This window comes from Mastigoproctus giganteus, chromosome 1, assembly GCF_048544385.1.
Source record: "Mastigoproctus giganteus isolate SK-2022 chromosome 1, ASM4854438v1, whole genome shotgun sequence".
NCBI classification, from domain to species: domain Eukaryota; kingdom Metazoa; phylum Arthropoda; class Arachnida; order Uropygi; family Thelyphonidae; genus Mastigoproctus; species Mastigoproctus giganteus.
The window spans coordinates 232773068-232796715 of record NC_143575.1 but is presented as its reverse complement, the minus strand read 5'-3'; the positions used below and the strand labels follow the sequence as shown (position 1 = coordinate 232796715).

Sequence of the window (23648 nt, the reverse complement as noted above, 5' to 3'; positions counted from 1 at the left end):
ACTTATATTTGCATCCACTGCTGCTGCTCTGCGCGCTTTATGCATTTGCCATAGCCTATCCGGTTTATATCTTCAATTCTATCTCTTAGTAGTTTTATCAATTTAAGAATTAGTTATCTGCTGCTTTGCGCGATACTATTCTTAATAATACAGTACTTCCATTTTTGTTTTTCTGTCTTTGTAATTCCGTGTTGCCATTTGGCCTATGCTGATTTTATCTTTAATATATAGCTAATCTACTCTTTTCTTTGTGGCTTTTAGTGTTACTGACTTTGATATATAGATATACAGATATATATATATATATTATAATAATAGTATATTATATTATAATAAAATAGGTCAGAAATGTTTTATGTTTTTTTACTTGAAAAATAAAGTAGTAATAAAAACAATTTTAATAGAAACTTTTAACTTATTTATTGTACAATAAAAAGGTATAAGAATGAAATTTAACACTTATCAAGTTAAGTTTAGGTATGCTTTTATATTACGTTTTCTTGGTTTATTATTATTATTATAAATTTGTATCACTACTTTAGAAAATATTTACATGAAAATGAGGCTCTCCTCTTCGGGTGAGGCCTCCGGCCATGGTTGGTATGACCATAGCGTTAACGCGGCCATGGCCATCAGGAACGTGTTAATTACTAATTGGCCTGAAGAAATATTTGAGCGTGTAGGGCTAACTTAAGGGTCGCCACATAAGTGTAAATCTTCAAACCTAACACCTTCTTGCCACATAGGGTGCACAAGAATTAAGTGACCTTGTCGATCGGTGAATAATTTATTATTCACCGATCGACACAGTAATTTGATTCTGTTATTCACAGAGACACCAGAAATGTGATTGGTGTAGGTTTGTGTGAGTAGTGTGCTTGTTCTATTGTGTTCTGGTCACTTAGCTACCCAGTCACCTGGTGAGATGCGTCAGTCATGATTCTAGTTATTCGGAAATGGCCAGTCCCAGTGGAGCCTCTTTTAAGACTCTGACCCACCTAGTGTTGCCAGAAGGTGGGCCACGATCCTCTGGGACAATTCCAGAGTGGGGGGGGATAATAATAATAAAAATATAATAATAAAAAAACACGTGGTGCTGTTTACGAAAAAGCAAAAAGCCAGTGGTGTTGATTATGAAAAAGCAAAAAGCCAGTGGTGTTGATAAAAAAAAAATAAATAAATAAAAAAGCCAATGATGCTGGTTAAAAAAAAAAAAAAAAGGAAATACATGTAGAGAGGAATAGAAGATATGCCTACCATAAGACCAAGCTATAGTTAAATTTCATAAAGTTCATAATTTACCCAACTCTCCGAAGATGTCCCTGGGACCCAGGCTGGGTAGCATAGCGACACAGTATTTTGGGCCGCTCAAAAAGATGTCCATGGGACCGAGGCTGGGTATAGTGACAGTAGTACTGTATTTAGGGTCAGGCACCACCGTTGATTTCCCGCATCTGCACCACCAGGATGGGTATGCATGTATGTACAAATGTATGTGTTTCCTGTATATGGTGGCTCCTAGGCGTATGCCTATCTCCACCTAATTCTCTGTGATGGAATACAGAATCTTTGTAAACGGGTCTGACATACTGTTAGTTTGTGTTATGTGTTAGTGCGTGTACTGTAGTATGTGTTGTTTATGTCAGGCCACTTTGCACCAGGGAGCAGCTAACACCTGGATAGCTGATTCCTGGTGCCCAACCTCGGATTAATAATAATAATAATAAATTTTCTGTTTATACTCCGGGACGACCAAACGGTCAGAGGAGTTCACAAGATAAACAGAATACAAGAAACAGCACCGTATTCAGCAGTCACGGGCTTGAACCCCGGTCACTCAAGGCACGTGTACTTATGCACCCGCGCGCCTGACCACTAGGCTACGGCAGCCTTAAATTAGGCGCCTCCGTAGCCAGGTGTGAAGGAGCAGCAGTGCGTAGCACACGCTTCTTGATTAGACCGGGGTTCGGCCCGTCACCATCAAATATGGAGGATGCGGAAAGGTCAGGGAATTACCACCGCACATCCCCGGAGCAGTATGGCCTTAGTTGCTAATGCTCCTAAAATCCAAAAAAATAACAAATAATAGCCCAACCTCGGCACGTGGAGCTGGACCTGTACCAGTAGTCTGTGCTGTAAAGCACCAAATCCCGCATCCACCAGTGGGTGTGCCATATCGGTGGATGCCAGCAATCCCGTACTCAGGTCGGCCACACCTAGGTACCAGCAAAAACAAAAAAAAAAAACCCCACAACCCATAAGTTGCAATATTTTGTATCTAGGTACCAGCTAAAAAAAAAAAAAAAAAACTGGATCCCGCAACCCATCAGTTGCCAGCAATATCCCTACCAGCAATAAAAAAAAAAATAGTAATAAAAATAAAATGAAATAATAAAAACAAATAAATAAAAAAAAAAAAAAAAAAAAGAGAGAGAGAAGAGAGTGCACATAGATGTGAAGCCAATTGTAAGTCATGAAGAACTTATATGTTCCTATTCACTACTCCAGGACCGTCAATATTCACCAGATTTCTTCTTCTTCTAGCGAAGGCACGAATACAAAACTTCTGCAATGCGTTGAAATTACTAGCCGTAGCCAGTAATGACCGTTCCACTCCTGGCTGTAGTTGTGGAACCTGCACCATCAGTTCCTGCCTCTCGTCAAAGTAATGCGGACATTCATAGAGCACATGTGCTCAGGTTTCTTCTAAATCACAGTCACACTACACTGACTATCAATCTAATCCGAAGTAACACAACTTAGATTTAAGCGACCCATGTTCAGTTAGAATATAAGAGCTGACCATGGAGGGATAGAACCATTTTCCCGTAGATGTACAAATAATATAACTTTTCCTGTCTCACTAGCAATCCATCTTTCTTGCCATAAGTTATATAAAAGCTGCAGTATTCCCTTTTTTCTTTCTTAATATCACTGTTACTTTGGACACTGATCTCCATAATGGTTGCTGGAATTTGCTTCCTCAGAGCATATGATAACCCTCTGTATACTATATAAAAGATCCAAAGGTAGAACTCCCACCATTACTTGCAACGCATTGGTTGACACTGTTCTGCATGCTCGAAATATGGCTAGTAACATAAACCTCTGTAAGGCTATGTACAAATTAGTGCGAATGCATAATGTTAGTACATAGCCAATTCTAGATTAGCAAATTAATTGCAAAAGCGGCATTGTTTAAGTCATATCTCATATTGTGAATACCTTCACGACGAGTTGCCATGACATTGCACTATTTCGAATAAGTAACGCTTCACCTAAAGGAGAAGACTATTGTTACTTATTCTCAGTGGAAATCACCACCCAGATGGCACCGTTTCAGGGCTATTTGGCCCTTCTTCGGTGGGTAGGTAGGTACCCCAGTGATTTAATGATGGCAAAACAGTTATGAAGTAAGGATAACAGTTTAATCCGAACTTTACTCATGATCATTTTATTGTACCATATTCCATCTGCATAAGCAACTATAGATAAAAAGACAGCCTTATAATAGAGCATCAAGGTCTTTTTCTGTAAACCCCACTCTGATCTTGTAATTCTCAGTACCGCAGATGTGAAACAGTTATGAAGTAAGGATAACAGTTTAATCCGAACTTTACTCATGATCACTTTATTGTACCATATTCCAGCTGCATAAGCAACTATAGATAAAAAGACAGCCTTATAATAGAGCATCAAGGTCTTTTTCTGTAAACCCCACTCTGATCTTGTAATTCTCAGTACCGCAGATGTGAAACTTTTTTATTTTCTCCGTAATACTAGCAATATGGGGCATAAAACTAAACCGGTCATCTATTATTACTCCTAAATATTTAGTTCTGGGGACATATGGTATCTGTTGTCCATTAATCAAAACTCTAGGTGGTCTCCGATAATTAAGATGGTGATTAAAAATCGTCATTAGTGTTTTCTTAGATGAGATTTTTAACTTATCAATATTAGCCCAATTTTCTAGGTCCTGTAAAACAGGCGCAACTACTTCTTCCAAAATCTTCCTAGATCTGCCTGTGATACAAATAACCAAATCGTTATCCATACGTTATCTTGTGGCAGTGTGCATGATTCCGAGAGAGCCAATCATCCAATATTAAGTTCCAAAAAGTTGGACCCAAAACCGCTCCTTAGGGACAGCCGCTAAATACCCTCCTACTGTATGACAGATATTGTGCTTTAACTTGAATACTCCGATTTGAAAAGTAGTTCCTAACGACTTGGCATAGCTGGGAAGTGCATTCAAGCTTTCAAAGGACACTTAAAACACTTTCCGACCACAGGGAGTCGAACTCGCCCTCGAAATCGATAAACACTGCCATAACATATTTCTCTACTGATGTATTACAATATTCTATCAAATCAATTACAGCATCATCTGTAGATTTGCCCTTTTGAAGTCCATATTGATTTGTCTTTTCTAAATTGCGACAATCCACCAACTGTTGTATTCGAATCTGTTGATTTGCCCAGGCAGGGTAAACACCACTGACCATATTTTCCACCAGATTTTAATACAGTACTTGTTCTTTGAGAAGTCTGACCGCAAGCAAAGCGTGAAAACTTCTGCACCGGCTCATATTTTTTTCAAATCAATTCGTTCGAAGAAAATATGAAAACTTCAAAGGAAATGTTCCGCACGTGTGTTTGAGCAGTTCCTAATATGTTTCTTATGCAGGGCAGCCTGCCGTTAATTACTTAATTATCAGAGTTTGGAATTATTGTACTCTCTGGGCGTCTGCTCGCAATTAAGAACACAAATCACGTACAGTTTAATCAAAAACACGTGATTAATCTGGGGGATGCCTGTTAAAACAAAAGAGGTAGAGTTCTCGAAAACCAACTGTCACCTATGGCCATATTTCTTGAATGTTACCAGTTAGATGCATGTGCTAAAAAAAATAATTTAAATACTACGTAGAGCCCCATTAAGACATGGGAATGGTACCGCTTATTTTTTGAGGTTTCATTTTCCAACTATAAAAAAAAAAATTTCAAACAGATAAATAACTACACTGGTGTGCAACATTTAAGGACAAGTCAGATTTTCACCTGTAGCTTCTCATAGGAGTGGCCTGGATATGGGAAAAGCATATCAAAGGAACCTCGTGAGGTACAGAAATGATGAAGGAAACAACACCTACACAACAACGGAAACAAAACGACAGAGGGACTTTATTTAAAAATGGCAACATAGCACTGGCTGCCATGATACAGATGCATCACTGCCAAAGGTGGAACAAAGGGAAGAGTTGGTCCTCAGTAGGAGATATGGCTACCCCTAATGTCGATGCAGGCTTTGCACCGCCTGTCCATACTTAAAACAATGTTGTTGATAAGTTCTTGCGGTAACATCGTCCATTCCTCTGTCAGTGCCATCTTCAGCTGGTGAACATTTTCTGGTGGGTGTGGACGCTTAGCGGCACGCTAGGCGTCTCCCCAGAGCGTCCCATATGTGTTCGATGGGATTTAGATCGGTGGGAAACGGGCAGGCCCAATCCATACGAACAATGTCCTCACTTTCCAGAAGCATATCAACAGCTGCAGTGCGATGGGGTGTGGCGTTATCATCCATAAACACGAACTCGAGGCCAGTGATACCTCGGAACAGACTCATATGGGGAAGGATTACCTCAATACAGTAGCGTGCACCGGTTACAGTATCTGGAATTGTGTACGTCCATCCAAGATAACGCCTCCTCAGACGAGAACACCTCGACCGCCATATCAATCCCTTTCAGTGATGTTTGCGGGGTGATACCATGTGCGAACCTCTCGCCAGATTAGCTGACGTCCAGAATCGCAGCTGAGACTGTATCTACTCTCATCAGTAAAGAGTACCTTAAGTAAAGATTTTGTGGTTGTAACCTTTAGAAATAGAGTTGGTCCCTAAGTTTTGCACACCAGTGTATTTTAAATAGTACTGCTTGAAAAACTAGTTAGACTAGTTATCAGAATGTTCAGGTAAATAACATCGATAAGATATTACATTTAAAGGAGTTTTAATAATAAATTTAAAATAATTGGAATGTTGGAGGCGACATATAACCTTAAGGCGACCTATAATACTTATTACTTGATTTTACCCTGAAAGAAAATTATTGCGATTAGTAAACAATACAACCATGGCACAACTAAACATCCACACAATTGACATAACCAGACTCTGGCCTCGCCTCTACAGAGAATAAACAGCAATTTATTTATTAGTGTTATTTATTAATCGGAGTTTGTTTGGTATTCGTGGATTGCCGGCATGAGGTGACTATGGCCCCTCTTTTTTTTTTGTAGTTGTTGGCGCATCGGCTTCTGTGGCCGATGGTACTGCAAAAACCTCTGGTACTGCAAAAACCTCCCAAGGTTTTTGCAGTACTTTGATCCAAGCCCGAGGCGGGATTCGAACTCGCGACTTTTGGGTTGCCAGGGAGGCACTTTACCCACCTGGCTAGCCCGGTCGGCCTATGTCCCCTCTCAGCCATTGGTGCCTATAGGTGCCGCAGCGGTAGATGAAAAATAGAGTTAAAAAAAAAAAAAAAAAATGCTCAGAATAACTGAATTGTAATTAATTTTAAATATATGATGACAGTTGTTATCTAAATCAAATATTATAAAAACTTCTTTTATATGAAAGTTACAGTTTTATATAATAATTTAATAAATATTATTTCCTTTATATAATTTTACAATTTTGATTGATATTATAAGTAGAATATATTTTTATTAAAACAAATTAATTTAATTATTACATAATTGAAATTAATGAAAAGCATTATTGACATCAAAAATCCTAGCTAAGTTGCCGCCTACATTACATGATCTATGACTGAGAACGCAGTTGACCTTAACACGGACGCTGACCTGCGTTTGAATTGTGAAGACAAAAGTAGAGCATAGAGATCTTTGTCGAAACGTACAAAAGATTTCAGTTTTAATACATCTGAGCCCACCAGGTGATAATACTAAAGTTTTCTCATTTGTAAAAAGAAAATTCAAAAACTTTTATCATTGAAATGTAAATACTGCAAATGGCTTTCAGTTTATTTTACCTAAAGGGCCTGACGTAGCCCAGTGGTCAGGAGCGAGAGTGCATAGCATGCGTTCCTTGAGTGGACCGGGATTCAAGCCCGTGACTACTAAATACGATAAATATTTGTATTGACGATTTTATTGTAAACTCTACTGACTTGGTTGTCGTGCCGGAGTATAGACAGGATCTTGTTATTTGGAGAATTAGCAACTAAGGCCATATTGTTCCGGGATATGCGGTGGTCATTCCCTGATCTTTCCTCATCCTCCGTATTTGGTGGTGACGGGCTCGAACCCCGGTCTAATCAAGAAGCGTGTGCTGAGTATAGACAGAAAAATATCTCTATTCCTATACTCAAACATTGTACCAGCTTTAGGTTTGGTTTTGGTGTGTGCAAGATGAAGTTTTTGCGCCCCACCAGTTATTAAAAATATTAAACATCGACTTATTATCACCTTAGGCGACCAAGTGCTTATAGAATCGGTGTGTGCTACCCTTACTCAGTCCTATTGAAAAGTAAGTGAAGTAGAGTAGTTGAAAAGTTGCTGGCCTATAGTGGAAGGAATGAAGCAATCTGGAAATAATTTTCATTATTTCCTTACAGGTTGCAGAAAAATCCGAGTGGGTCGCGAAATTTTTGATAAAGCGCAAGTATCCTCTTACAAATAATGTATAGATACGGATAAGTACTTTTTTTGTTTTGTTTTTTTACTTTGGATATAAAAAAAAATTTAGAAGCGAAAAACATGAATCCCTCTGTTAATAAATAGTTTCTAAAATGTTTGGTCTCAATCTTGCAGATGCACTTATTAATTCTAAGTAGATTTTGCAAGAATTGTATATTTGAACCCAAATCGTTTATCCTCTCTCTCTTATTTGATCTGCCTTCAAATTGTTGAATTTTTTCTGTACTGACATGCATGTCGTGCCTAAGACTGGGAATGCTACTGGAAATTTTAAGGTTGGAGAACTCAAACAATATTTGTACCAAGTGTCATTCTTTAAATGTTTTTTTTAAGTACAGGAAACAGTACATATTCTGAAAGGGACAAAGCTTGGGTACATGATGGAACTTAAATTACCGATTGCCTTAAATTCTTAACTTAATCATTGATTGTCCTAAATTCGTAACTTAAATCATTGATTGTCTCCATGTTTTCCCGAGCTTTGTCATGCAGTAGGAGGAACTCCTTGGAGAATTTCCGATAACATATATCCTTTAATGGCTCATGAAATTTTGATAGCAAGGAAGAATAATAAAGAATATTCAACCGTAATGACTTATCCTTTTAAAATGATGCCATTAACTTGGTAGCTAACGATGCCCTTGGAAAATTCTTGTTGCGAGGGGATCCCAGACAAAATAACAGTCCAAGTTGTTGTTTGGCCTCCGGATCATAATATTGAATTGATGACAAACTTATTATTCCTGAGCAGATTTCGCAGATTATCCTTTTCCTCGTTTGGCCCGCATTCAAATTCCATTTTGCTGGATTTTTTCTATGCGTGCATGTCTTGCCCAAGGCTGGGAATGCTACTGGAAGTTTTAAGGTAGGAGAAACTTAGACAGTACTGTACTGAATTTTGGTTTTTGAAGACAAAGCAATACTACATCTTTTAAATCGATAACTGACATTTGGAGCCATCCTGTTTATTTTTATATATTTTTTAAATTTGTTTATCATAGTACACTGCGCAGTGGAATCTTGTGCTTTCAGACACAGTGCTGAATACAGATTAAGTCAGTCTTACCGTGCCTGCTATAGCTAATAGTTAAACCATCTAATATTATCCTCGTAAGTGCTTCTTAGCTTTACGTTTCATTTACATTTGGATTATCCACCTATTATTGATGCGATATGTACAATTATTTTTGTATCTTAGATTCTTTTTGCTTCGGATTGTATTCTATTTGAAGTTTTATTGAATAACAATATCCACTATATGTTTCGTTCTTTTATATATATATATATATATATTTTTTTTTTTATCAGATAAGCCATCAAATTTTTTTTTTTTTTTTTTAAGTCGTTGAAACTTGGGTGGCTAAAAAATAATTTCCAGTAAAATCTGTGAACAGGGGTGGGAGCAATTCAGGAATTTGACCCTTTCCTTAAGGTGCGGCGCTGCAGTAGAAACAAATTGATGGCCTAATAATTTGTAACTCTGGCTGCTTGTTCCAGTGCAAATAAATCTGTGCGGTACTCATGGATGAATGATAAAAAAAAAAACTAAAAACGCAACCGACCCTTTATATTTTTTTATTTTTATTTTTTTTTTTTTGCATTTACTGATGAGTGGTTAGAATGGAACCATCAAAAAATAGGTTAGTAGTGTCATACCACAAATACAAACAAAGAAGTACATTTTATAAGCAAAAAATAAATTTTTTGTTTATAATTCGTGGTAGTCACATAGGATCAGAGGAGTTTACAAATAGATAATACAAGGACATTACCATATTTAGCCGTCAAAACCACGGTTATCTCGAAAGCGTGTACTACTGTAGTCCTGCTTTTCTCTTGTGCTTCCTAAAAGGTTCAAAAAGTGTTTTAGAAGCAATTTATAACGTAACCATAGGAAGATACTTCAATTTCATAAAAATACAGATGCCCATTATGCTTTGAATGCAATTCAGATGAAATGCAATAAAGATAATGAACTTTTAAGTATACTGTAATAACTTTCTCCACCAAAAGCAATATCGAATTGTTATGCTCGAAAAAAAAGTAAATAAAAAAATCGTTGATAGTACTTTCACATACTGTACAAAATATTTTTATCAGATGTTTACTATTCCTATAAAGTACACCGTAATAATGCACCGTGAGTATTTTGTTTACTTCCTTCAAAAACAAAATACTGTAACTGTTTTCAACTTCAACTGCTAGGCATTTCTGAAGCGTATAAAGACCGTTCTTCCGAAATTGAAACTGGCTGACTTAGACGTTTGGTCTCCCGCTTTTGTATCCTGCAGATATACTGACAGCAAGAGACGGCTGGGGTAACAGATGCCACTTCAGCCGTCTGATATTCGAGTATAGCGCCTCCCAGGTCATTTGGTGGATAATTATATTCATGATACTGCCAAATTTTCATCGAAAGTTTGGGCTTCCTCTAAAGTGTCTTTAGAGAGGGACAATCAGTGCATGCGAATCTTTCTGAAAATTACAATAAAGAGTTCACGACGCTTCATCCTAATATGCCCATTATGCTTTGGGCATATTAGGATTTTTTGTTTTTGTATTTGTAGATAAATTAATGCTTATTCAACTCAACATATATGAAAAAATATATGTATTTAATATTTTTATACTCCAGGACGACCATATAGGGTTAAAGGAGCCTGGGAGATGACATTTTCCGTGGTTTCCGTGGTGTGAATAACTGTACTTTTACCTGCTCACTCGGTGGTGGTCATATGTAGTATTAAATGGCTTTCGAATATTATTACCCTTGTAGTTTCAATCCTTTTCTAAAAAAATGTTTCTAAGAATTTGTATGTATATATATGGCATTCAATTTACAAGGAATTAATTCGCTATGTGATTTTTCAATTTACAAGGAATTAATTCGCTATGTGATTTTTCAATTTACAAGGAATTAATTCTCTATGTGATTAAGAGACTGTGTCCTGGCCCAAGGAATTAATTCGCTATGTGATTAAGAGACTGTGTCTTGGCCCTAATAATCTCAAATCTATGTTTAAAAGCAGCTTATTTTATGTTAAACATATTCATTTTGTTCATTAACTGTTTGATTCTAGCCATTCTAGGATTGTGAGAAACTTAGATGATTCCAATTACCAAAATTAATGACCTCTGATGAATCTGACTTTAGACGTATTTTTTGGTTTGCAATTCTAAGTTTTGGAAAAATTACTGTTCCCTAAGTGGATCTAATTTGCCCAGATCTCGCAAAATTCAGTTCCATCCACAATGCCTCGCCTGCTAGATTTACTTCTTCATGCTTAGTACAGTTTCTAAATTATTGGCTTTCAGAAATAAATCCTCGTCGCACTCGTGTTTTGTTGGCATCACTGGAGCTTTTGGTAGTTTGTTTCCACTCTCAGTAATAAAATATTTTCATGTTTCCGGTGTAATGCGATAAAATTCTTGAAGTCATGCTTCTCTAACATCTTAGAGAAGTTAACAACAGAATTTATCTCTTAATTAATGGCAAATGTTTTCGGAGATTAACCTCAGGCGCTTTCTTCCTCAGGGTAGCAGCCTTTCCGTATGTCTCTTCTCATGTCTCTTTATTCCTTTCTTTACGAACAAGCCAAAGTTCGGCTGTTACGTGGACAAAGGGAAGAAGTTATCGGGCTTTACCCGAAAGGGTCGGAAAACAAACAAACAAGCTAATTTTTCTAAGGCAAAACTGCTGTTTTGTTCTCCCCCCCCTTCCAAGGGAATGATGTTATTCTCTCCGTGCCGCAACAACTCTGTTGCTAAACACTCCGACATTGCAAGCAAGGCCAGTCAGCAATATTAGCTTTTGTGTCTATTTGAAGAGTCGCGAGTCCTGTTTCATATGCATCGGTAGCTTATTATCGATGAACTCACTTAACGCCAAATATATTTTTAGTTTTACGGAGAAAACAAAACAAGGATAAAGCATAAATTATCCTGTTTTTCTTTCTCTTTGACTCCTGCAATTAAATCAATATTAAATAAACAGTATTACTAGTTTAGTAACTGATAATACTATTTTATATATATATATATATACTGTATATATATATATATATATATATATATATATATATATCCAATGAGATAAAATTCTCCTCTCATTCTAAAATTGCATCACTACCTACTTAACTTTTGAAAGTCCTCTTCAACCTAAATTTGTTTAAGAAGTTTTCGACTGTCATCAGGCAAATAATTCCATCAGGAAAATACTTTCCATTCTGCATTATGACCTTTTTCTATGCGTCAAATATTTGGAGCGCTGCGAGACCGATTTTGTTGAGTTGGCATTAAGGGCTGTGAATTCTGGATCTTTAAATGTAGTATTTGTGTAAAGCAGGATACGTATATACTTGGCGATTACAATTCATCAAGAACCTTTTGATTCTTAATTAATTAATTTATTATTATTATTATTTTTTTACTGGACCTCTCTGTTCGCTATTATATATTCATTATATAAGTCATAAAGAAATTATATAGTAATCAGCATTATGAGAACTAAAAAGTTCACTTCATTCACACACCGATAATTGACATTCGGAACCATCCTGTTTTCTGACTTCATGGACTCGACCAGTTGTTTGTTTGGTTTTTAGGAGCATTAGCAACTAAGGCCATATTGCTCCGGGGATATGCGGTGGTCATTCCCTGACCTTTCCGCATCTTCCGTATTTGGTGATCACGGGCTCGAACCCCGGTCTAATCAAGAAGCGTGTGCTACGCACTACTGTTCCTGCCCACCTGGCTACGTAGGCGCCTCGACAAGTTGTAAGCTATTAGCAAATCGATTTTTAATTTTTTTTTTTAATTGTGAATAAAATAGAATAATGTTCTGGCTACTCAGAACACTATTTTGACTGACATAAAACTGGTTCCCACCCCCACCACACACACAGCCAGAGGCCTTTTTAATGTTTATGTGCACGGACACGAAATAAACTTGAATTCTCTTGTACCACTTGCTATTACTGCTATACTCAAACACCGCGATCTTTGAAAACGCAGCTAATTCAATTAAAAATCATGTTTATAGTATGTAAAAAAATATTATAGATGTGCAACTGTATGTAAAAAAAGTAGCAGAATCTTTAAAAAAAAAGTTTAATAATCTCCATATGTATTTTTTGCGCGTGTGTGTGTGTGTGTGCGCGAACGCGCGCGTCTGTGTATATTGTATGCATATACACAACCTTTTGCGCGATGTGTGTAAAGCAAATGTTTTCGTCTTTCTTCGGAGAACGGTTTGGTTTTCGTTTTAAGTTTTCCTATAAGCAAAGTAATTATATGTGACCACACATGCTTTGCTATTCAAGACTCGTTGCAACCGTCACGTGACTGTACGCATACCGAAGTTGTTAGGTTGGTCGACGTTACAAGTCCGCCATTGTAGTCTTCAGCTTTGCCATGTATTTCTGAGCAACTGGCAATCAGTCACGCCGCCTTGCTGAATTTATCGGGCAGGCCTCGCTCTCCTCGTACTGGTAGTCACGTGAGGCGACTAGCTCGCGGGAGGCCAGTTCCCACACAAAGGAACTCGGGTGGTAACAGGCCAGAGTTGCAGTAAAGAAGCGTGGCCACGCCACTAGGTGGAATAGGGAAGGGTGTGCAACCAACCGTTCTGTACTTTGTACGTTGGGACATACTCGGAGCTAGTCTGTCTTTGCATGGATGTATAGTTCCCCGCCTGCCTGCCGTTTGCGATGTGCCACAGAGTGCATTTTGGGCATCTTCTAACATTTTAAATTTGTTCATACATGCAAGAGACGTCCTATGCTTACGAGAAATATCTTTGTGATAGGAGCTTTATGATATGTCGTTACCTGGAAGTTTACCTAGCACCCTATTCGTAAGCCTAACTCACGGGATTAACCATGGCCGTAAACCTTTATTTACGTGGATGCCTTGCAATGGAAGATATCTATTGTGCTCTTGGTCATACAAAGTAAAAAGGAATACTATGTGTTTTTAAAAGTTTGTATTTTACTTTTAGAAGCTTTTTTTTTAGGGTATCTCAGGTTTATTCTCATCAAACGGGTTATGGTTCGGTGCCTTCTGTTACTCATTGCTTCCTACGTCAGCATAAGCGAATGATAGACGCCGGATCATCATGTGTTGAAACTGTTTCATTAAGGAGCTGGCTGAAGGATAGACATCCTCATACCATGAAGTAAGGTTAGTACTTGTGAAACTGAATTAGGGTACTTATTTTATTTACACGGTACTTGCGGAGTAGTAATAGATATTTATTTATTATTTTTTCTAAACATTAATTATTTTGGTTTATTTCGGTAGTTATCAATAGTGTGAAATATTTTAAACGTTTGGAATGCAGATCATATTTTATATCAATTTGATGAGTTATGGAAAACATTTTCCAAGAATCAGTTCTGAAAAGCGGATATTTATTATTATTATTTTTAAAGAAAAGTTTCGAACCCATAAGGAAATGCTAATATGTATTTTCGTATGCATTTTCATTTCTACAATCAAAAATGGTTGCAGAATTTCTTGTGAAAACTTCACTGGGTAGAAGTAATATTTTTTATTCATTTAGTCTGGAGAATTCTAGGATGTAGGAAATCACAATATGGCCAAAATAATTTTATTTTTACAGAAACGTTACTTAAATGATTTTTACCGGTAGACGGTATTACTAGATTGCATAGTTCACCTGGTGCTAACAGAAAAGTTCTAGAGAAAACTTCAATTTTTTTTTTTTTTTTAATCACCATGTTGTGAAGTAGTAGTAAGAAGTCAGGCCAACAGCAATTTTTGCCTCAGGAAATGTTACATAAACAAATGTTAAATGTTTTATGCAAACATATCAAATTGTATTTATGTTACTTTATATGTAATGTAAATTTTTGCGTTTATATTTTAGGGAAAAGTCTTAAAAATCTATTATATTTTTCAATAATTATCATTTTTACTTGTGATACTTTAGTTATTAATAAGAGTAATTAGTAAATTTCGTAATGAATGACCAAACACTCCCTCCAGTTAAAAACGTGAAAAAATATGTCACAAGTTTGGCAGTTTTTTCATTCGGGGTTATTTATTTATCCCCCACCCTCATTTCTTTAGTTGCATTGAAGTTCGTAGGAATATTTTATAAAAATGTGTATATAACTTTGTAATGAAAGCATGAATAACAGTTACAGTATTGTTTTTAAACATAAAGATCAGACGTAGAGGCAAAAGATATATATATATATAAATTTATTTTAAAGTTATGTGTAGAATGTAGTAGGTATAAATCTATAATATAACTAATGCTAATAATGAAAATACCGTGTACACGGTATTTTCATTATGGTTGTAGGGTACCTTTGCTCTTGCAGTGTCCCTGATCCATAATTCATATTATCGATAATTCATTTTATCGCTATTCAAATTCAAATCCATTTTCTCTACTTAATTTTAATTTTATTATTCATAATTATTATTATTATATATATATATATATATATATATATATATATATATATATATACGTCAGAAGATAGTAAAATTTCATAACTGATTCCTGTTAAAGAACTTCCTGTTATTTCTACTTTAATGGGAATATTTGTTACAATATAAATGGACAATTTATTGCCTTTTCTAAATCGCGTTTGGGTTTATCTTAAAGTGTTGGGGGGGGGGGGGGCATTCCAACACATTTTACTAGTACTTCTTCGGAAACAAAACTTTATTGTGCAGTCATATTACTTGTTAACTTGGAATTTTTCCATTTATTTATTCATTTATATATTGATTTTTGGATTTTCTCTCTCTTTTTTCTCCCCACGCCTAAATTTTGCTAACTGGAATAGAAAAATAATGTAATGGTCATGACACTTCTGTTGTAGTTGGCATCATGTCACCTTCAGACTGCTGCATAGTAATTGTAAAAATTAAATACAAATATATTTTTAATTATTTAATACTATTAAATAATAGTATTAAATAATTAATACTATTAGTCATTCTAATAATAATAACATATGAACAAAACGTTACGTAACGTTTAAGTGATATTTTCTTGGCGAAGAACGCGTGGCTGTAAATTAATAAACTAGCAGGTTTTTTTTTTTTTTTTAATTTGGTTTATAAAGTGGCAACGAAATGAGTAAAGAAGAAACAGCTTAGTCATTTTGAAATTTTTAAATTACGAATATTTATTTCATCTTGTAAGTAAATTATACCTAGTTCCTTTTGTATCTAACTCTAACATTATTGTAGAAAGGAAACACAAATGGAAACTCCGTGCAGAGGAAATAGTATTGGAATAAATCATTGGGGCTATATTATATAACAAATTAATTTATTAGTGTAGATTAATATTATTAGCTCCATGGTGCAAGGAAGCCTCAGGCTTATGCTATACCAGCCAAAAAAGAAAGAGAATGATGATATTCAGCTCAGAACCCTGGGTGTGCCAAGCCCATGCTCATAAGATGTTGAGCCCTTGGGGTTGTATTAGGGTAAAAAATTATTGTATGGTTAGGATAAAGTAATGAAAGATGACGAATGACCACTGCGTAGTTTTAGCAGAGATATGTTTATGAATTCAAGGTTTCAACATGTGAGGACCCTCTTTCCCAACTTATGGGTTGTTGCGGCCCAAACCTGAGTCGCCCACACTTTCGTAATGGATCGCATGGAATTGTATATGAAATTAAGAAAATAATAATAAATAATTAAAACATTATATTAATTAAATGCAATATTTTTTGGCAAATATTTCATAGTTCAATATGTAATGTGTGTGTTTGTGTGGTATCACTCTGGTGGCGCCTGGCATTTGCCCATCTCCATCTTGTTGCTCTGTGGTGGTTCAGATTGGGCGCGAAAAAGTGTTGGCGCTCCTGTCAGCCTAATGTGCTGGTCTGGGTCTGCTATCACTTGTAGTGGTGAAACACAAAATCCCGCACCCAGTGGGTGCGGGATTTTGATGTTACAGAGCATTATTGAGTAGCAAATATTGGTGAAATATGATTCAGTCACATTCCAAAAAAAAAAAAAAAAAAAGTTGAGAATCGCCGTCCCCAGGAAACTACAACGCAGTGTGTATTTTGGAAAAAATATATAAATAAAATAAATGAAATAAAATCGTATTCCTAATGAGATGCGAATTATTTTTAATATACTAACACTTTTAAAAAGGTAATTAATAAAGCCTTTGTTTTGTGGGGCTTAATTAGCAGCATCCTTATAAAAAATGGGAAAAAATTCTCCTTGCCATCTAAGGTTAACTGCCGCCCTCCTTTCAAATCTTGTCTTTTAGCAAAATGCTTCCCAAAATTTGCCTTGCTTTATTGATCTATCAATAAATATACATCTTTTTAAATATGTATATTTAAAAATATACATTATATATATACATATTTAAAAATATGTACATATATTGAGAGACAGTGTCAATGACAAACAACAACCTCTATGAAATACAAAATTTCATACAAATTATATAGCGAAGGCTGTAGTGGAGGGTATACGCCTTATACCCTCTGGATTTTTTTTTTTTTTTTTTTTGTGAATAGCGTATACCTTCTGGGTTTCGAAAGACTTGAAAAAATAAATATCATTAAAATATTTATTGAAAATGAATAAAATAACAATAAAATTATTCTTGGGCAATACTTATAGTTTTATTTTTAATATATATGCTATGTGTATATATATATATATATAAGTAAGTAAATATGCAGTGTATATTTACACACACACAGGTATACCCTCTGGAATTCGATTAATAAGCCTGATATGCACTGTATACTCTCTGCTTTTCGTAACATTCATAGAAGTATGAATATCTTACTGATATCTTCAGACAGTCGCTAAATTTCTTTTGGCATTGGACTAGAACTTCTAGGCACGCGGGAATAATTCAGTCCGCGTTCAACCGAAATTTCTAGACGTTAACAGGGAAATATTCGTGAAAGGTTTTGCCAGTCATGGATAGGTGAATATAATTGTTTTTGAGCGATTCACCAGTGCCATTTTGAGATTTTACTGCGCCGCAGGCAACCATTCAGAATTGCATCAACAATCCAGCTAACCACGTAAGTCCATTAGTCCCTTAACTTGTGTATCTGTTCCATGCCTGAGGCAGATGACATGGTCGCCACAACTTTTTCGAGCCCCGGGGAGGGTAAAATTATCCTGTTGCTAATAATTATATGCTAATATTGTAATTAAAATTACAATTTATATCTAAAATCGGACTGGAAATAAAGCCCCCCCCCCCAAGAAATAAGTTTTTCCTCCAGTTATAAAAAACACAAAAGATATTAGGAATCTGTAATACTTAGTACTGTGCATGGATGGAAGATTGAGAAGACAAAAGTTGCCTGTTGACATTAGACCTCAATTTCAGTAGATTGTAGAAACGTAACAATGAGAGTGAAAAAGAAAACCCAAATTTTTTTTTTTTTTTTTTTTTTGATGCAGAGGTAGAAATATTTGCATTTTGTTCATGCCAAGAGAGATTATAAGGCAGGGTAATCCCCAGTGAATATATGTAATCTTGTCTAGAATTCTGAGTGTCTTCTTCTCCCTGTGTTGATCACTGATGAGTACAGGGAGTACTAAACTTTTTTGTAGTAATAAGATAGGTCAAAATTTTGGAAGGATTCATATTAACTAACTTTTATTCACTCCATTAGAGAATTAACTCAAGCTTGGCATTTAAGGAATTGGTGCTGGATGTCTGAGAAATTGTGTGCCGGAGAGGGCTTATCAAACTGAAAGGTGTGCTATCATCAACAAACTGGTGGAAAGGTGTGCTGTTATGAACAAGAAGAAATAAGAGTGGAGAAAGATTCACTCTTTTCCTTTTGCATTTCTTTAGTTGAACCTTGCAACTTCTTGTAGCAGCTCTTTAGTTGAACCTTGGAGAACATTGGCATTAGTGAAGATATTAAAGATGGAGAGCTCTCTACCATTATTCATAGTGAGCACAGAGTAAACTGGCTACCACCCAAAAAAAAAAAAAAAAAAAGAAAAAAAAAAAAGATGACAATCCATAAGATGGGAGCTTGTTTATAAAATCATTTCAAGGTAGTTCAAGACTTGTAGGATTTCTCCATTATTTTGAAAGGAGCAGAAATAGGTGCAACAGGATGATAACTGGAAGGGAGGGACTTGTTTTGGGTTTTTTTTTGTTTGGTTATGAGTGTGGAGGATGATCTTAGCAAGGCAGTAGAGGAGGATACCCACTAGAATTTTGCTGGTATGTTTTTCAGACTAGTCAGACCTATATAGGATGTTTCAATTGCAAGTCACTTGTCTATCTGACTTATTTTTACGTTTATGCTGTTTGTTGTCTAGATCTTTTTTGTTGTATTTGAGCTGCTGAATTTGATGTTAAAATTGGACAGTATTATTTAGAGTTTGCAGTTTCTAAGTTTAAATTTAGCTTATCAGCTTCTTTTTTCTTGATGAGTTGTTCCCTATTTCCTGAGTTTCAAAAAATAATTCTTCTAAAAGTGTCATTCGCATACATCTGAAATGAATGCAAACTGATTTTATTTAAAGAAACAAAAAAAAAAAAAATACAGTGATTGTATATAATGTTTTTCTGTCTTCATGCATTTAGCTGTGTAGAACAGCAGTTAGGTGCTGTATCTCTCCATGCTAGAATTGCTAGAATTATTTTTTTTCCCCTTCAATTACAATCAGTTTTATTATTATTATCAGCCATATGGTACAAAGAAACCTGAGGCTTATGCTGCACCAGCCAAAAAAAAAAAAAAATCTCAAGTTACCCTGACACAGAGAGAGAGAGAGAGAGAGAGAGAGAGAGAGAGAGAGAGAGAGGAATCACCAAGAAGAGAAGGATGATATCCAGCTCAGGACCCAGGGTTTGCCAAGCCCATACTCACCAGATGTGAGTCCCTTGTTTCAGAAGTACACTAATGACATTTCCTAAACTGAGAATGGGAAGCAACTTTCCTATGAAAAAAAAAAATTGATTAGTAAAATTTAAAATTGGAAATTTTAATACCTAAACAGTCCAATTTTTTTAATACTTAGTCCAGTTTTAACATGAAATTGAAACATTTTTCAGCTCAGTTGAATACCCAGATGACAATAAAAGGCCTAAATCTAAAAATAAATGAGAGAGACTTCTGCTACCTTTTAACCAAAATACCCTGTGTATATGTGTGTTATGTATATATGTGTGCACGGGCACTGGCAGCATGGTGCAGTGCACCACCTTTGGATTTCGAAGTAATGCAGAAATTTTAATATTTTCATTAATTTATTTTAGTGAACAAAAAATTTACTCCCACATGCTCCACCTTGCAAAATATCCTGCTGGTGCCCATGTATGTGTGTAACCTGCTACTAACCTAAGGAGGTTTTTCAGCATCCCAAACAAGATACTCATTTTGAAATTTTAAACTTTTAATTACTTAAATTTATAACTTTAAAAATTATAAATTATTGCCTGAATTAAAAAAAAGAATAAAACCCAGAGATTAAAATTATGACTTATATGAAATTGAAATGTCCTTTTAAGAACAGCAATCTAGGCAAAATTTTTTTTTTTTTTTTTGGTTAGTTCTTCAGGTACAGGCATATGATATGATCAAAAAGTTTGGGGACTGAACTAATATTTGGGAAACGATGGTGCTTACTGGCTATTCAGATGGATCTCTTTTGAAATAGTCTCCTTGATACTTTATGCACTGGTTCTAATGCTTCTGCTTCTGGAAACATTTGTGATAGGCCTCTAATTTGGAATTGTTAATAATTCTTGTGCTATGTTCTGAATAATTTTGAAACAATAAAAAAAATCACAGGGAGCTAAATCTGGGGTATATATGGTAGATGAGTGATCACAGTGATGAGTGCTTTGTAAGAAATTCTTGAATGGAATATGCTGAGTATGCAGTGATGTTGTCACAAAGCCCACCATTCCAGCTCTTTTCTCAGAACAGCATTGCAAAATCACTACAGAACTGCTTTGTAGTATTCCTGGTTCATTGTTTGATCAGCTAGGACAGATTCATAATGGGCCATATCCAAATGGTCAATGCAAGTACAGAGTTACACTGTTTGAGTGCATGTGATACCACAAAATACGTACTCTTTAGTAATTCTTGCTGTTTTGAAGAGAGTAGGTTAATCAGTGGGTTCTACTCACCTAACTGATTAAGTTAACTTCTTTATCATAATAGACATTCAATTTTTTTTTTTTTTTTTTTTTTACAGTATATACAGGGTTGGGCAAAAGTAGTGTACAGTACTGATCGGGTCATGTTTTAGTCTCTTAGGTGCCCAAAATGTCCTCTTCAACGTTGCAGCATTCCTGAAACCTGTCCCTAACACTGTGGACACACAGTAACACCTGGCTAACCAGAATTTGTGTCACAGTAATGCACAAATTAACACACACCCAATCAGTACTGTATACCTACTTTTGGCCCACCCTGTATATATTTTTTACAGAAATTTCCACAAATGGTTCCCCCCCCATTCATCCAGTTGTCATCTGTAATACTGAATAACATTGGTATATTTTTCCAATAGAAATATGCCAGATTTAGTGTAATTTTTTAATACTGATTTCGAATGTGCACCCTGTTTTTGACTAGCACCCTCAGTTTGGAGCATATTTTATATTTTAGTTTTGATGTACTTATGCATTTTTTGGTCTGTTTGTATTAGTTAGACTGCTGATTTTTTGAGACATTCTGAAGTCAGTGGTTTTCTAGATCCTGAAGAGTGTTAAGTTTCTGGTAGTTCTGGACTACCTTACTTCCTCCCCCCTCCCCCAACACACTTGCGCCCTGTATGTCAGATGGATATATAAAGAAAACTTCCCAGACAGGTCAGTCAGGCTAAGTTAATAAGTATGCGGGTTAACATTGTTACATATTAGTAAACTTGTACTCCATTTTTTAGTTTTTAGTGTCAGTTGCAGTTGAACATACTTTTAAAATGTCACATTACTGTAATAATTCATCATATAGCTTTTGTTTTATATGCCATGATTACACAATTAAATTTCGCAGATAATTTATAGTACCCCTATTACAAAGAAAGCATATGAACTTTATTTTGGCTGCAAATTAGATGGTCAGAACAACGGATCTTCATAAGTACTGCACTAATTGTGATTTACGTTGCAGAGGCTGTCTAAAAAAATAAAGTATCACTGCCATTTGCTGTTTCCATGGTGCAGCAAAGAATTTATTACCAAAATTCAATTGCAATATATTTCTAAAAATACACTTCCTCCATTCCCATTTTGACCTTTTCCCAGATAACCTTGGACATGGTGAACATTTTCATCAAGGTATTACTACTGTGGAGAAATGTTAAACCAAGGAAGGAAGGTGGAAGCCTAGTATGTTGGAAGATAGTTGCTAGACATTGATCATTATAAAATAAAAACGTGAATGGAAACAAATTAATTGATTATATTTTTACACTGTTGTAATACTATTTAAAATTTCATGAAACATTCCAATAAGCATAATCTGTATTTCTCTCTAAATCTGTTGGGGCTAGGTGATATCTGACCTCAAGTTTGTATGCGGCTCATCGAAATCCATTAGATATACCATATTTTGGTAGGAAAAAAATTAAAAGCTTAAAATATGTATGGCATAATTCTAACACTACATTTATAAGCCTTTTAGAGCATGGGTGGCAATCATTCTGCTCTGCTTTGATAGGTAATTCTCAAAGTTGCTGAACTTATATTTCTTCCACCTTGTTCTTCTTTCTAATCTTTGGAAAACATTTCTTCTAGATGTATTTCTTAAAAATTGCAGCCTGTAGATATTAAGTCCAATGTTTATTCTTGCCCCAATCCATCCATGATGCTAGAGTAGTCCCGACTTGAATCACCTTTTGTATTATCATAAAATTAGAAGTGGTGCAGGAGTTCTTACCTATGCTGTTGATGGATATTGTTATATTTCAAGAGTAGTTATCCCTATCTCACCAATTAATAACCTTTACAATTTTAAAAATTTTCATAGAAAATTATATATTGAGCCATTCATTTATTTAGTATTAGTAGTGGCAAATGATACAAAGAAGTAAGCTAAGCTTATATAGCATCAGCACAAAAAAAAATCTACTCACTTCTTCTATACATCCCTTTCAACAATTTGCCTAATCCCTCCTTATATAATTATTCAAACTACTAACTCCTGTAAAGGCACACCCAAGGTCCTGAGCTGGATATCATCATTCTTCTGTTTCTTGGTGATTCCCTTCTACTTCTCTCTCTCTCTCTCAGGGTAACTCAGAATTTTTTTTTTTTTTTTTTTTGGCTGGTGCAGCATAAGCCTCAGGCTTCCTTGCACCATATAGCTAATAATAATAAAATGCCACATGACAATTTGTTCCAACAATCAATTCCTCTGACTGAAAGCAGATTTGCACACATATCCTGCAACCACCCTTTTTCAATTTATGTCGCCTTATATGTTGTCCAAGAAAGAATAAGCATGCCATCAGAATTTAGAGAATCCATTTAAAGCCTTAAACACTTCAGTCAAGTCTTCTTGTAGGTGCTTAGTTTATAAGAGTTGCAATTTGCAGAGCTGGAGTTTTCTTGGTAAGAGTATCCTTTTGTGTCCACAAATAACCTTAACCCAAGCATGGTAATAAGTACTATAGGTTCTGATACCTCTCGTGTTTGGGGTTTACATAAAAAAATAAAATAAAAAAAATAACCTTGTTGCTCTTCTTTGCACTCATTCAAACAGGCCTTGTTCTTCCTAAAATGAAGCTTGCAGACCTGTATACAGTACTCAAGATATAGCATAATGATTGCCAGAGGTGTAGCTAGGTTTTCGGTGCCCTTGGCAAATTTGTGGCTACACGCCTTTTTTCGATAATGTAAAATCAATATAATAAGTACAGTCGGACCCTCTGTTTAATGAACAGAGGGTCCAACTATACTT

General features: G+C 35.6%; 1 protein-coding gene across 4 annotated transcripts in view; it reads left to right on the top strand.

Annotated features, from left to right (window-relative positions):
• Window positions 1-23648, top strand: part of LOC150091606 (uncharacterized) — a 306538-nt gene that overhangs the window by 136365 nt on the left and 146525 nt on the right. For 3 of the 4 annotated variants that reach the window (XR_016547108.1, XM_090376258.1, XM_090376263.1), the window contains exon 1: window positions 13170-13905. The gene's annotated coding sequence lies outside the window, so the exon portion shown is untranslated. Of the gene's footprint in view, window positions 1-13169; window positions 13906-23648 lie in introns of those variants that run through there. The other variant, XR_016547109.1, reaches the window with a different exon arrangement.